The following is a 15,155-nucleotide window of genomic DNA, read 5'->3' as shown; positions in this document are numbered from 1 at the left end:
CGGAGTGAAGGTCCAAGGCCGAGAGGGGACATCCGAGGCGTCCGTAGGCTCCCTCGACGATCCGAACTCTTGGGAGCAGGGACTGCGACGGGGGGAGTGGCTCAGAGGGGGCTCTACCCCTCATCTCCTGCCCCCCCCTGGCCCCCGGAGGGGGGAACTGGCAACGGACTCACCTATGTCTCCTCGCTGGGAGGAGATGGGGGAAAAAACCAACGACGACGCTGCCGACGCTGGGAGTGTGGAGGCCGACGGAGGGCGATCAACGCGCTCCTTGCTTCCACTCCTGGTTGACGAAGGCAACAAAGAGGTCTTCCTCAAGGGTGACTTGGCCTTCTTCTTCCTCTTCGTGGTTGACAAGGCCTATTGGACGTCGTTCCACAAAGCACACTCGCTACATATGGCCTCCCTCAAGCAAGGCTGACCCCGACATCTCACACACAGAGTGAGGGTTGATCCTCGGAGGCGAAAGGAAAATCCCGCATGCCTTACCGCCGACACCATGGTAATGCCGCTGGGAGGACTCTAGGACACCACACACACAAGGACACAAGGGAAAACACAAAGGAATGGGCCAGTAATGGACGACAAGCTGGACGTGTCAACACGCCAGCGACCAAGGAAAGATTGGCGAGAGAGGTCAGAGGTTAGGCGAGCTTCGACCCTTGGGGCATGGACCTGGCAGGGTAGGGCGAATAACTGGAATTTTCTGGTCGGTTCTGGATTTGACAAATCCAGGTATCTCCTATAAAAGCAGTTTGAGGGAAGTATACTGCGCTGGAACAAACACGATTTTATGGCATCTACATGTTGCTCTGCTGTACTGTAAGCAATATCACAATATTCTTCAATCTTCTCTGTTACCTTCAGAGTGGTAGGCATTCCAATCATCCATTTAGTTAGCATTAAATCAGTCATCCCTCTGCCATATGTCAGTCTACCAGAACTCTTCATAGATCGCATCAGTGTTTGTTCAATAGTCATGTCAGACCAGATCCCAGACCAAAACTTTTCTGACCATCTTTTTGTAAAATAGCCTCTCTGTACATAATCCCCATATTCCTTGGAGGTGATGGACCCTTTGAACATTTCTTGCAGGTAGATATGAGCCGACTTTGCATAGAGAAAGTGACTGCTAGCATGGAAATAAGGCAGCATCTTTTGGATTGTTTCAAGATGCAATTGCCAGTTTCCTGAATTGTTTAACCAGTGTTACCATTTCAAAATACTGGACCCAAAGTTTTCCTGTGTCACCCTTACTCTTCATCTTGTTAATAATTTCACTGAAATTATACAGCACATTTTGTACTTCTTCATCGGCAATCAGCGTAGAATCAGTCTCCTGTAAAGTTGTTTCTATTGTTGACCTTTCCTCAGTAAAATTTGACTTCATTCAGAATGATTGTAGCCAGAGCAGTATGTACTAGTATGTGTGCTCTGAGTGCTCTTCCGTAGGCTTGACCACTCGGCATTTTATCCACAGAGGCAGTCGCATATGTGGTACTAAAAAGTTCTTTAATTCCACTTCCATTCATGATGTAACCAATGGCACCAATGGCTTGGTTGAGAACCATGTTTATTGTGTTATACTCATTGGGTGGAGCATTTAGGAATGGAAGGTATGATATATGAGATACATCATAAGGCAAATCTGCAGTACATTTCTCCATTAAACCATTCCATCTTGGACATTCAAACTTCATTTGCCATTTTCCATACAACCACTGTAGTTCCCTTATTGATGTTGAGACCGAGGCAGAGATTGGATTGCTATTTGATATATCTTGACTGTTATATTCAACAGTTCTGTGTTACCTTTCCTTCATAGAGTTTAACGGGAATATGGCCAAACTGTCCAACAGTGGATGCAGAGGGGATGTTTCCTAATCTTTTGATAGGTTTATCTGAACCAGAATCAGTTGGAGGAGTAAGGCACTGAATTCCTCCCATACTGTGAAAGGTGTTGAACCCATCAATACTACAGACATTAACATCGGAGTTGTCAAAAACAAACTGCGTAAGTGAATCAGTCTGAGGCTCGCTGGCTGGATGTAGCAATGCTGCAACTTGAAAGAGGGCTGCCTCAGCATAAGGACCACACAGTCCCAGAGTTGTGAGAACATAAAGTAGATGTTTTGAGCCATACTTTTGACTAAGATGAACAGCAAGGCCTATTTGTAAAGGAGATTTAAATGAATTTGGTCTGGCTGCTCTTAAAATAGCATGTGAAATAGTTGTACACTTCTTCTCCCACTTCCTTATATTTCCTTTCTTGTTTTTGATGATGATAGTTTTAACAAGGCTACTGAATGTATCGAGCACTAGAGTCCAAATTAGCCAGGAATTCATTTCGTATCCTGAGGCACTACTGTATTTGCATACCATGCATCAGACAGAATTTTGTACCGTGTCACGAAAACACACCACCGAGTTTCTGGCTCTGTTTACAGTTCTAACACTATCTCCTCCATACATAAGTTTCAGTTCTAATTTTTTTTGTTTTCTTATTTGGCAGCTCACCTTCATATCATTCACAAATTTCACTGAATGAAAATTGACATTCTTCTTGATTTTCTTCAAGATAAGTAAAAGCATGATTCATTGCCTCTGAAACTTGAACTTTTGGGATGACTACGTTTTTTCCATGGGGCAATGTGTAAAACTTCATACATTTTGAGTGGTACCGTGCCTATGCAGCAACAAAGTCAGTTACATTACATATATGGGTATCAACACCCCTGTCATCTTTCCTTTTCTTACTCACTTTCAAAATAGTGTCCTGAATGTGACGAGTCTCTGCACGGTGCACACACTCACAATCACTTACAGATTTTTTTGCCTTGTTTTTCAAAAAAACTCATCAGATGCAATCTTCACAAAACAGACAGACATGAAGAAAATCAAAATCTGAGTCTTGACATCTCAGAACTAGTTTGGGATCTGTAGAGGTTTTATGTCTTAATTGAAAAGCTTCAGCACTTCTTTCTTTTGTGTACACTTTCCTACATTTTTCATGCAGTGTGACACTTTCCAGTCTTTCTAACTTAGAATGTTTTCCATCTTTCCACTGAATACTGTATTCTATCAATGTTCTTACATCTTTTTCCTTAACTTCATGAGTGACTCCCTCAGAAAATATGCCTTCACAAATGAGGCATTTCCCTGATGAAGCCATTTTCCAGGTCTAATAACTGGTTAACAATCTTTGTTCGTACCCTAGCAAAACTAGCAGGAGAAGCAATTCACGAGCAGCCATCAACCTGTGGTGATGGCCATGACCCAAGTCTAGGAGCCCTGGAGAAATGCTTTCCCGAGAAGGGTTACGAATCACTTGCTAAGCAGGAGAAACGTTCGCTGCCACCAAGACCGGTCGATTAAACAAACATGAGCATGTGCCTGACTGGTGAGGGTCAGTACCATCCTATGATGTGTCCCAGTCCTCGTCGAGGCCAAAACCTCTCATCGCGTGCACGGTCACGTCAAACCTGGGTACCGAGCAATCACCATGAGAGTGGTTACCAGCATGGCGTGAATCACCTTAGCAACTCACTCCCTACCTCCACTCCATGCCAGAGTTGTGACAGTGAGCAGACTCAGCGTCACTAACTCTAGATGCATAAGAATCACTAGATTCATGTGCACTTGCGGAATCTCACGAATGAGCCCCCAACATGGAACTAGTTTTAGGGGCAGAACCTCTAGGACTAGAAGCAGAAGTGCAAACCAAAGTTTGCAATTCTACAGCTCCCGAAACACTAGACCCTGGGGTCGCTGGGTGATTCCTGTTCCCGAAGGAACAGGCGAGCCAACACAAAACCCAACTGCCTCTTCAATTCAAGAAGTCAAATGGGTGGAGGCTGAAGAAAAATATGATGATTACGAAGAGGAAGATGATGACGCTCGATGAGCTCCCTTCCTCCTCGCCTACTCCAAATTCTGCAAGACTTCTTCTACAGGATGAGGCACATTTACCAGCAGAAATAGAGTTAATAATCACAGGGCAGCCGCAAAGGCGTTGTCCAGTTGCAAAACTCCAGGATAACAGCAGTAAATTAATATGATTTTCAGCAAGGGAACAGCACACACACTTGAGGACCAATATCACAATATGCTACAAGTTACAGGTACAATTCTAAGGTTAGGATATAGCCAAAATGAAGAGATATCAAACCTTCTACTGCAGTGATGCAAAAAAAGGAAATATGATTAAAAAAAATAAGAACACTCCTCTCGCATTCAAGGGTGCCGCCCTGCGAAATGAGAGGGGATCCCTCAAACACCATCTCCACATGCCACCCCCTCTCTCTTCATCCAATTAGCTAGCGAAAGGACAAAAGAGAGGAAATACCGGAAAAAAAACAAAGGACAAACCTCCGAAGTTCCCCTCGGTAATTTCCAAAGTGTAAGCATAAATTTCAAATGAATACACTGTCTCACCGTGATGTTATAGGATGAAAATATGTAATGAGGGTGTAGTCACACCCTTGCCACCGACCTTTTACACAAAGTAAGAAGGCAGCTAGCAAGGCTATCACAAAAAGTGGGTTTGTATATTAATTATTATAGTCAATTAATTATTAACATCAAACATTATATATACAGTGGTCCCCCGTATTTGCAGGGGATGTGTACCAGACGCCCTCGCGAATGGCTAGAACCCACTAATAGTTGGAACCCCTATAAAAATGCTTAAAATGGCCTGCTTTGTTAGGTAAAATTCAAGAAAAACCTGCTCAAAATTTGTTTACCTGGTTTTTTAATGGTTTTATCACAAAAAGTGTATATTATGATGAAATTGATAATAAAACTAGGAATTTGTGGATATTTCTTATACAAAAATACCGTGAATACGTAAATTTCCTATGAATAATGGGAAAATATGGTCCACGGAGAAATCCGCGTATGTGTGACTCCGCAAATATGGGGGCCCACTGTATATTCATTCAAAATATTAAAAGAAATATCCCCACGGGAAAATCTTGATTAGCAGCTGGTCAGCAAGAGGTCACAAACATACGTCTTCATTGGAAGACGACCAAAACCAAAGTGGAGTGTTTACATCTAGGCAGGATGGCCTTCTGCCTACCAGATGAGTTACTACCTACCCACCTTGTTCAAGAATTTAACGGTCATATTCCAACTTATGCTGAAAGTAACTCCTAATGTAAAGGACTGAGGGTTTGTATATCATGTAGGAACAACTGCATTTTCATAAAAAACAACATGACAAATTTTCTAAGACAATTTGTATTTTTCATAGCTACAAACTGGAGGTCTTAACAATAGGATAATTTCTTGCACCTAGCTGGATCCGGTTAAAAAGCAGATGGAAGCAAGGAATTTTGTGATATCTGGCAACGCATGCGTAGATCGGGTGAAGAGTGGTCAAGGACCACGCACCTACGCCTCCGTGTAAGTTTTTCCCAACTCAGGATGTCTTAAGAAATAGAGGGGCAGCTAGAGGTGGGCAGTCTAATGTTCAGACCTCAGGTTTGTAGCTATGAAAAATACAAATTGTCTTAGAAAATTTGTCATTTGTTCATGCGTAAACAAACCTTCGGTCTTAACAATAGGATAGACTCATACTTGGAGGGAGGTACAAGACATCCTAGACCGCCTGGGGCCTACCCACCAGTCCACCTTTCAGAAGAAATGATTTCTGGAGAGGGTCTGAAGCCCATTGAGAAGCTAGATAAATTGATATCTAACCACTCAGACCCTGAGTGACGTACAGTGATATATGGGAGAACCATTGTATAGGGAACAAAAGATAAACTTTGACTGTCCAATAGCAAACCAATACACCAGGGTTTGTACTACTCCCAACCACTCCTTGAAAAGAGTGGAGCATATGCTACCGAATAGAGGGTATGATATTTGTATATTGAGCGACCACACTATCAGTATGACTACCTTACTCACCTGTATCAGACCAGTCCAGCGAATGACATGTCTATTCCTTAACCCACCAGAAGGATGAAGGAAAGGTACAAGAGAAAGGAGACTGGCCAACTCACTCATTCTCTCATCCACACAATCATCTTAGGTAAGATATAAAAGTGCCCTGTTAAGGGCAACTATGAGTTACACAACCTGCTGGGCAGCCACCACAAGACCCAGGGAAAACGTGTCCATAGATCTGTGGGTAACATCCTTAAGATAGAAAAAAGTGAATGTGGACTGGCGTAACCAAGTACCAGTGCTCAGCACTCTATGTACAGCTAAGTTCTTTTTGAAAGCCAGAGAGGGACCAAATCCTCTAACGTCATGCGCTCTAGCCTGCACAGACGTGGTGGTGGAATCAAGAGTTCAAGTATGCCTGTCTGATGGCTTCCTGTATCCAATAAAGAGATAGTATTCTTAGACACCTCTTTCTTTGTACGGCCTGTGCTAACAAAAAGTCTGCGGCAGCTTGGTCTAAGTCCTTTTAAGATAGCAATGCAGGAGCCCCGACAGGGTACAACAAAAGCTCTTGAGAATCACCACCCACAAAGTCATTCAGTGATGGAATGGAAAACGAAGTGAACCTGTCATCGTGCACAGAGGGATTTTGGGTCTTGGCCACGAGTTCTGGGAAAAATTCGAAGGACACATACCCCGAAACCCTGGTGTGCTTCACGTCATAGCTTAGAATGTGGAGCTCTCCTACCCTCTTGGAAGATGCCAAGGCCAGAAGGAAAACTGTCTTGAGCACGAGGTTCCTGTCAGATGAGCGACGCAAGGGCTCATACGGACTCTTTGTGAAGCTCTTGAGAACCAAGGAAGCATCCCAAGTTGGAGGCTTGAGGTCTCTAGGAGAACTCGACTGATCAAACCCCTTAACTAGCAGGGAAAGTTCCCAAGAAGAGATGTCGATACCTTTAAGGGTTAACACCAAACTCAGGGCCGCCCTGTAGCCTCTAAAGGCAGAAACGGACAAACTTTTCTCGTCTCTGGGGAAGGTTAAAAAGTCTGCTATTCACTGAATAGAGGTTGTGAGTGGAGAAAAACCCTGTTTATGACACCAATCACAGTAGATCACCCATTTGCCTTGGTAAACCGTGGAGGTCAACTTTCTAAGACTGCTGGACATATGCCCTGCTGTTCTCAGAGAAAAGCCTCTCACTTGGAGGAGATACTTGATGGCCTCCAACCGTGAAGAGACAGGGATTTTACTGACTAGTGGAACCTTTCCGCATGGGGCTGACACAGATGTCGCCAAGGGGGAATCTCTCTCGGAACCTCTGACAACAACGACAGCAGATCTGGGAACCATTCCGCCTGAGGCCACAGAGGGGCTACCAAAGTCATCCTGAGACCCTGTGAACTCATTAGCCTGTTCAGAACTTGACGGATCAAACAAAACGGAGGGAAGGCATACCCATCCAGGTTGTCTCAGGGATGTTTGAATGCGTCTTCTGCCAATGCTAAAGGATCTGGAACCACTGAACAGAATATCTCCAGCTTCCTGTTGAAGCGAGTCGCAAAAAGGTACAGCATGGGTCTCCCCAAAACCTGGAAAAGCTGGTCTGCTACCACTTGATGAAGGGACCACTCTGTGCCTAGGATCTGATCCTGACGACTGAGTTTGTCTGCGACCACATTCCGTTTGCCTGGGATATACCTGGCTGAGAGCTCAACCGAATTGCTGACCGCCCACTGGTGAACCTCGACGGTCAAGGCGTGAAGTTGACGAGAAACCAGGCCTCCCTGTTTGTTCCCATAGGTGACTACCGTGGTGTTGTCTGACATGTGAATGACAGGATGACCTTTTACCTTCTCCCGAAACTCCTTCAGAGCCAGGAAGGCTGCCTTCAACTCCAAGACGTTGATATGTTGCTGCTTGTCCCCCAAACTCCAAATGCCTGAAGCGATGAGGCTGCCTAATTGAGCCACCCAACCTGTGAGGGAGGCGTCTGAGAATAGAAGGAAGTAAGTCCGGTGGAAGAGAATGTAGTGAGACACCCCTCAAAAGATTCTGGTCATCCAACCACCAATGAAGGTCTTCTCTTACTTCCAGAGACAGAGGAACCATTAACAGGGGGGAGTCCCTGCCGGAGACCAGAATTCTCCCTGTCCCCATTGTAGAGACCGAAGATGAAGACGCCCATAAGGGACCAGCTTCTCCAGGGGAGACAAAACTCCTAGAAGAACCTGCCACTGATGAGCTGACTGATGTGATTCTGACAGGAAGCTGCGCGCCACCACCTGCAACTTCTCCAATCTCTGATCCGACGGGAAAACTTTTGCCACTGTCGTATCGATGACCATGCCCAGGTAGAGAATCCTGTGACTGGGTATGAGGTTCGACTTTTCCTGGTTGACTAATATGCCCAGTTCCAGGCAGTACCGAAGTAGACGATCCTGCCAAGACACCAATCGTCGAGGTACCTCAGCAAACAGATCCCCAGAGCATCGGCCCAACTTGATATGAGAGAGAAGACCCTTGTGAACACTTGAGGGGCTGTTGTCAGCCCGAAGCACAAGACTTTGAACTCGAAGACCTTATCCCCAAGAGAGAAGCGAAGGAATTTCCTGGATGTCGGATGAACAGGGATTTGGAAGAATGCGTCCTTCAAGTCTATCGACAGCATGAAGTCACCTTCCCTCACGGCTGCCAACACCGAACACAGGGTCTCCATCTTGAACAGTCTCTTCCTGATGAAGTGATTCAAGGTGGATAAATCGATCACAGGCCTCCATCCTCCAAACGCCTTGGGCACCAAGAAGATGTGACTGTAAAAACCCGGGGTCGGACGCACCGCTTCCTCTATCGCGTCCTTGTCCAGCATTTTCTGCACTTCCTCCTGAAGAGCCAAGAACTTCAGAGAATCTGGAGGATATGCCTTCCTGAGCTGCGGCTTGTCCGACAGAGGAGGAAAGAAGTCAAATGGCAGTAGGTACCCCACCCAAAGGACATCTACCACCCACTTCTCCGCCCCATAACTCTGCCACTTGGCCCAATGGCCCGCCAGGCACCCCCCAACCGTGGCGCAGGAGAGGGAGAGGCGCCTAACCTACCGACAGCCCCCGTTACCTCTGCTTCTTGGGCCCCTTCTTGGCTTAAAGGAACGAGAGCGAAAGGGGAGTTGATCATCTGACCTAGGCCGAGTCGAACGGGAGCGCCCTGCCGAACTCGAATTCCTCGACGGCCTACCAGGCGACGATCTCCTTGACTGCTGCCGGACAGGAGGAGGAGGAAGAGCCGGACGTCTCCGAGGACGAGACTCCGACTTAGACACGGCCTGGTGCAACAGTCTGTTTTTGGTGTCAGCCCCGCGCCAGTCTATCGCATTCTCGAGCTCTGTCCGAGGAAACAAATGTTGGGACTCCAACAGACCTCCATCCCTCAATGCCAGCAAGGACTCCGTGTCAAGTGATCTCTCCATCCTAGACAAAGCTGCATCTCTTCTAATCAGAAGAAGGTTAGCCCATAAATTAGCACTGAGGTGAACCATATATGAAAACGCCTTGGCCCCGGACTGCAACAAACTGGCAAGAGAGGAAGTACTCACCAACCCCTCTTGGGACCTGTCAGAAGCTATCTTAGCAATGACTACAGACCAGAAGTCCAGCCAAGAAACCGTCTGCAACATGGAGGCTGCCGTAGATTCCAAAGCCGAGGCATCTTGCGGAGACAAGGACGGAGCCACTGACCTCACCTGCTCTAAAGTCAATCCCAGCCTCAGGTGAATGACGTCTGGGTTAAGATGGCGCGACATCAAAAATGCAGAGCTCGTAGCATAATACTTCCTATGTCTCGTGAGAGGTGGGGGTAGCAACTTGGTAGAGCCCCTGGAGTGAAGCGAACCGTTCCGGTCCGAAACAGAGGCGTTAACCTTATGCAAGACCAACAAAGGAAGCTGAAGAGATAATTTGGGATCCTGGGTAGCTCCCACCAAGGATTCCAAGCAAGAAGGAGTGTAAGACGACCAAGCCTGAGTCCTACTTTCAAAATTGTTGAACCCACGAATGAGATCAACTTCTGAAAAGGAAGAGAAAAACTCTTGCAGCTTCCCTCTGACTCAAAGAAGCGCCAGCAGTCACTGGTGGAGCAATACAAGGTGGCTGACTTCGGCTACCTACGAAGATGAGGCTGGGAGGAGGGGGATGGCCTGGCCAGCCTGAGGAGGGGGGAGGGTGCGCTAGCAACCCCTCCAAGGACAGGGGACCCCCTAGCCCAAGCATCTTCCAAATCGCTGTCATCTTGGACACCTCCGACTCTGGAATAAATGAGAATGATGAAAAAGAATTCGTTATGGTACAAAAATTAGAACGGCACCTACTACTACATGTGATGTGGGGATCGTTCGCTGCCGAAGCCATAAAACGAGAACACGGAAAACCCGGAATTCCAGGGTACACATGTTGACGAGGCTGAGAAGGAGCAGAAGAAGCCATTATATCAGCCAAACACATGCACACTCACTAAACACAAGTGAAACGGCCAATGAACCGGGTAAAGACCAAGAGAGGTTAAACACAACTCTTGCACAGGCGGTTAAAGAAAAGACTGATGCACAATGGCACAGGTGCGTGGTCCTTGACCACTCTTCACCCGATCTACGCATCCGTTGCCAGACATCACAAGATTCCTTGCTTTCATCTGCTTTTTAACCGGATCCAGCTAGGCGTTAGAAATTATCCTACTGTTAAGACCGAAGGTTTGTTCGTGTATGAACTATTCAAATATTGATTAATTTGTCTTTGTAGTCACATTTCTTCGGGTGGATCGCTTCGTAACCCTGGAATATGCGTCATAAACTTGGAACGGCATCAGCCGCAACTGTCACGAGCTGGGGACTGCCTTTAAACTATTTTCATATATTTATATTTTTCAAGAGTAAAATAAACTGAAATAAACTAAATAATACATTACTGTAGCCACTTACAAAGCAAGTCTCGGGTGTAAATTTCTGACTAGTTAGCTTAACTGAAGAGGTGGAGGGCAGATGCTACTTAAGGAAAATGACAATATTATGCATTTGCAACTTCAGTAATGGAACCAATATTTTCTTACTCTTTTTTTTTTTAACTTATTACCTGAGGTTATACACGATTGTTATCAACTTGTGTCGCAGATTGGTAATCAAAAATAAAACATACAGTGGTTCCCCGTATTTGCGGGGGATGTGTACCAGACCCCACGCGAATAGTTAGAACCTGCAAATAGTTGGAACCCCTATAAAAATGCTTAGAACCTCCTGTTTATTTAGTTAAAACTAAAAAAAATGCACTAGAAATGTGCATTTTATGATGAAATTGATAAAAAAACTGGAATTTGTAGATATTTCTCATAGAAAAATACCGCGAATAGGCAAATTTTCCGCGAATAATGTGGAGAAATGTTCCAGAGAGAAATCCACGAATGTGTGAGTCCACTATAGTATACTTTTCAAAACAGATATCTATTTAAAAAGAATAGCTTTTGGAAAGAAAGATTTTTTTCAACAACCCCAATTTGGTTCTGGAATTTTCTGAGAAATTTCAAATTTTTCCATGACAATATTACTCCTCAGCTATTCAAGAAACACCTACTATAAAGTACAAAAAATATGTAAAAGAATTGGTTGACTGGGGGCATGTGTGTGTGTGTGTATGTATATATTACTATCATCACTGTCGTTGAAATTATCAATCTTCATATCACAATTCGATGAAAATGAATAAACATCACCATCAAAAGCCTTTACCTTAAAAATTTACAAATAAACAAAGATTTATAAAAATCTTCGACCATTGCTCAACTTCAGGTTACAAAAGTCTATGTCCCTACCCGCCCCCCAAAAGCTGACAGAAGGTTTAGTACAATTACGTATGCTATTTTTATACCTATGATTAAGAGAAATCTGGTGAGACTGTTGACATAACTCAAACTGAGGTAAGGAGAGGGACTTAACCCTTTAACGCAGATTGGATGTATGGTACGTCGATATAAAAAAAGTTTTTTTTTTAAATTCGCGGAAAAATAGTTATAGGCCTACTAGGCAAAACCTTTTGAATCACGGGCCTTGGGGGATGCTGGGAGCTCACGGATCAAGGCGTTGTTTTGTTTACAATCGTTACGCAGGCGCGCAAGCGCGAATTTCTTTCTTATCGCACTAAAAAGTATCAGTGATGCATCTCTGAAATTATTTCATCACTTTGACATAATTTTTGCACCATTTTAAATTAGCCGTTACATGGAGTATTATATATGAAAATGTGCGCAATTTCATGTAGAATAAAACAAAAGACAACTCATGGTTGTAGCTTTTATCAGTTTTGAAATATTTTCATATAAAAAATGATGTGCCAAAATTTCAATCTTCGGACAACTTTGACTCTACCGAAATGGTCGAAAAACGCAATTGTAAACTAAAACTATTACATTCTAGTAATAATCAATCATTTACCTTTACATTGCAACAAATTACAAGTCTCTAGCACAATATTTTGACTTATGATGAATTTATGAAAAAAACTTTTTCCTTACGTCCGTGCGGTAACTCTTCCGAAAAAATCATAAATTTTTTCGTCCGATTGTCGTAATGTTTCCACCATTTTAAATTAGCCGTTACATAAAGTTTTATATATGAAAATGTGCGCAATTTCATGTAGATACAATTAAAAACAATCCATGGTTGTAGCTTTTATCAGTTTTGAAATATTTTCATATAAATAACGATGTGCCAAAATATCAACCTACGGTCAACTTTGACTCGACTGAAATGGTCAAAAAACGCAATTGTAAGCTAAAACTCTTATATTCTAGTAATATTCAATCATTTACCTTTATTTTGCAACAAATTGGAAGTCTCTAGCACAATATTTCGATTTATGGTGAATTTATGAAAAAAAAAATTTTCCTTACGTCCGCGCGGTAACTCTTCCGAAAAAAATAAATTTTTTCGTCCGATTATCGTAATGTTTGCACCATTTTAAATTAGCAGTTACATAAAGTTTTATATATGAAAATGTGCGCAATTTCATGTAGAATACTACAATAAACAACCCATGGTTGTAGCTTTTATCAGTTTTGAAATATTTTCGTATAAATAACAATGTGCCAAAATTTCAACCTTCGGTCAACTTTGACTCGACCGAAATGGTAGAAAAACGCAATTGTAAACTAAAACTATTACATTCTAGTAATATTCAATCATTTACCTTTATTTTTCAACAAATTTGAAGTCCCTAACACAATATTTCAATTTATGGTGAATTTATGCGGTAACTCTTCCGAAAACATCATAAATTTTTTTGTCGTAATGTTTGCACCATTTTAAATTAGCCGTTACATAAAGTTTTATATATGGAAATATGCGGAATTTCATGTAGAATACAACAATAACAACAAATGGTTGTAGCTTTTATCAGTTTTGATATATTTTCATATAAATAACAATAAATATAAAAAATTCGTCCTTCGGTCAACTTTAACTCGACCGAAATGGTCGAAAACTGCAATTGTAAGCTACAACACTTACAGTCTAGTAACATTCAATCAATTACCTTCATTTTGCAACAAATGGGAAGTCTCTATCACAATATTTCGATTTATGGTGAATTTTTGAAAATAGCTTTCTTTTACGTCCACGCATTACGAATTCATGCATCATTTTGTGATAATATTTTCTCTGTGCTGCCTAGATCGTTTTACAATGTTTGTTTGTTTGTAAGGAACTATGGCTCCAAAACAGCAGAGTACTTCCTCCGATGATAGTTCATCTAAGAAGAGGAAGCTCATCACCATGGAGGTAAAGTACGACGTCGTTAAACGTTCTGAGAAGGGAAACGAACACCGAGATAGGTAGTGCTTTGGGCCTTAGCAGGACGACGGTGGTAACCATAGTGAAGGATAAGGAACGTATTCTGAAGCACGTTAAGGATGCTGCACCGATGAAGGCAACGGTGATTAACGTGAAGCAACGTAGCCAGAGCATTGTGGAAATGGAGAAGTTGCTGATGATCTGGCTGGAGGACCAGAACCAGCGACGTGTTCCAGTGAGCCTAAGTGTGATCCAGGAGAAGGCTACAGAGCTGCATGAGGCAGTAGTGAAAAAGTATGGGGAAGGCAGTGCTAGTGGAGAATTTTCCACGAGTAGAGGTTGGTTTAACCGTTTTAAGGCTCGTGCTAATTTGCATAATGTGAAGCTGCAAGGTGAAGCTGCTAGTGCTGATAGCGAAGCAGCAGAAAGTTTTCCAAGTGGTTTGGCTGAAATAATTAAGGATGGTGGTTACACAGCTGACCAAGTTTTTAATGTACATAAGACTGGCTTATTTTGGAAAAGGATGCCCAACCGTACGTACCTTTCCAAGGAGGAGAAGTCAGCACCTGGCCATAAAGCTGGTAAGGAGCAACTGACTTTACTCTTTGGGGCCAATGCAAGTGGCGACTTGAAACTTAAGCCGTCGCTAGTGTATTTGGCTGAGAATCCCAGGGCTTTCAAGAGCATTTTCAAGAGTCAACTCCTGTCATTTGGAAGTCAAACAAGACGACTTGGGTTACCTTGATGGTCTTCGAAGATTGGTTCAATGACCATTTCGTACCAGCAGTGGAACGGTATTTGTCTTTGAAGGGTCTGCCTTTTAAGGTTCTTTTAGTTTTAGGTAATGCCCCTGGTCACCCTTCAAATTTGAGCAACATTCACCTTAATGTGAAGGTGGTGTACCTTCCACTAAATACAACATCACTTATACAGCCGATGGACCAGGGAGTAATTGCTAACTTCAAGGCTTACTACCTTAGAAGGACAATACGCTCTGCTTTGAGGGCCATTGAAGGTAACAAGGAGTTGACTCTGAAACAGTTTTGGAAGGGCTACAACATCGCTGATGCAGTCAGGAACATTGCAAGTGCTTGGGACGAGGTGAAGACGACCACTTTAAATGGGGCCTGGAAGAAACTGTGTCCACAGTTTGTGCACATTTTTGAAGGCTTTGACCAGGCAGAAGACGTCGAGACTGTGACGAGGAAAATCGTAGGCCTAAGCAAGAGGCTGCAACTAGATCTGGAAGCTGATATGCTACAGAGCTGCTGGCATCCCATGGAGAGGAGTTGTCAGCAGAGGACCTCCTTGAGCTGGAGAAGCAGATGATTGAGGAGGAGTTAGAGGTACCAGACCCAAAACCAAGGTCATCAACAGTCAAAGGCTTGTCAGAGGGTTTTACTCATCTGGAGAGAGCCTTGGCTTCTT

This window comes from Macrobrachium nipponense, chromosome 25 (assembly GCF_015104395.2).
Source record: "Macrobrachium nipponense isolate FS-2020 chromosome 25, ASM1510439v2, whole genome shotgun sequence".
NCBI classification, from domain to species: Eukaryota; Metazoa; Arthropoda; class Malacostraca; order Decapoda; family Palaemonidae; genus Macrobrachium; species Macrobrachium nipponense.
This window is presented reverse-complemented; position numbering follows the sequence as displayed.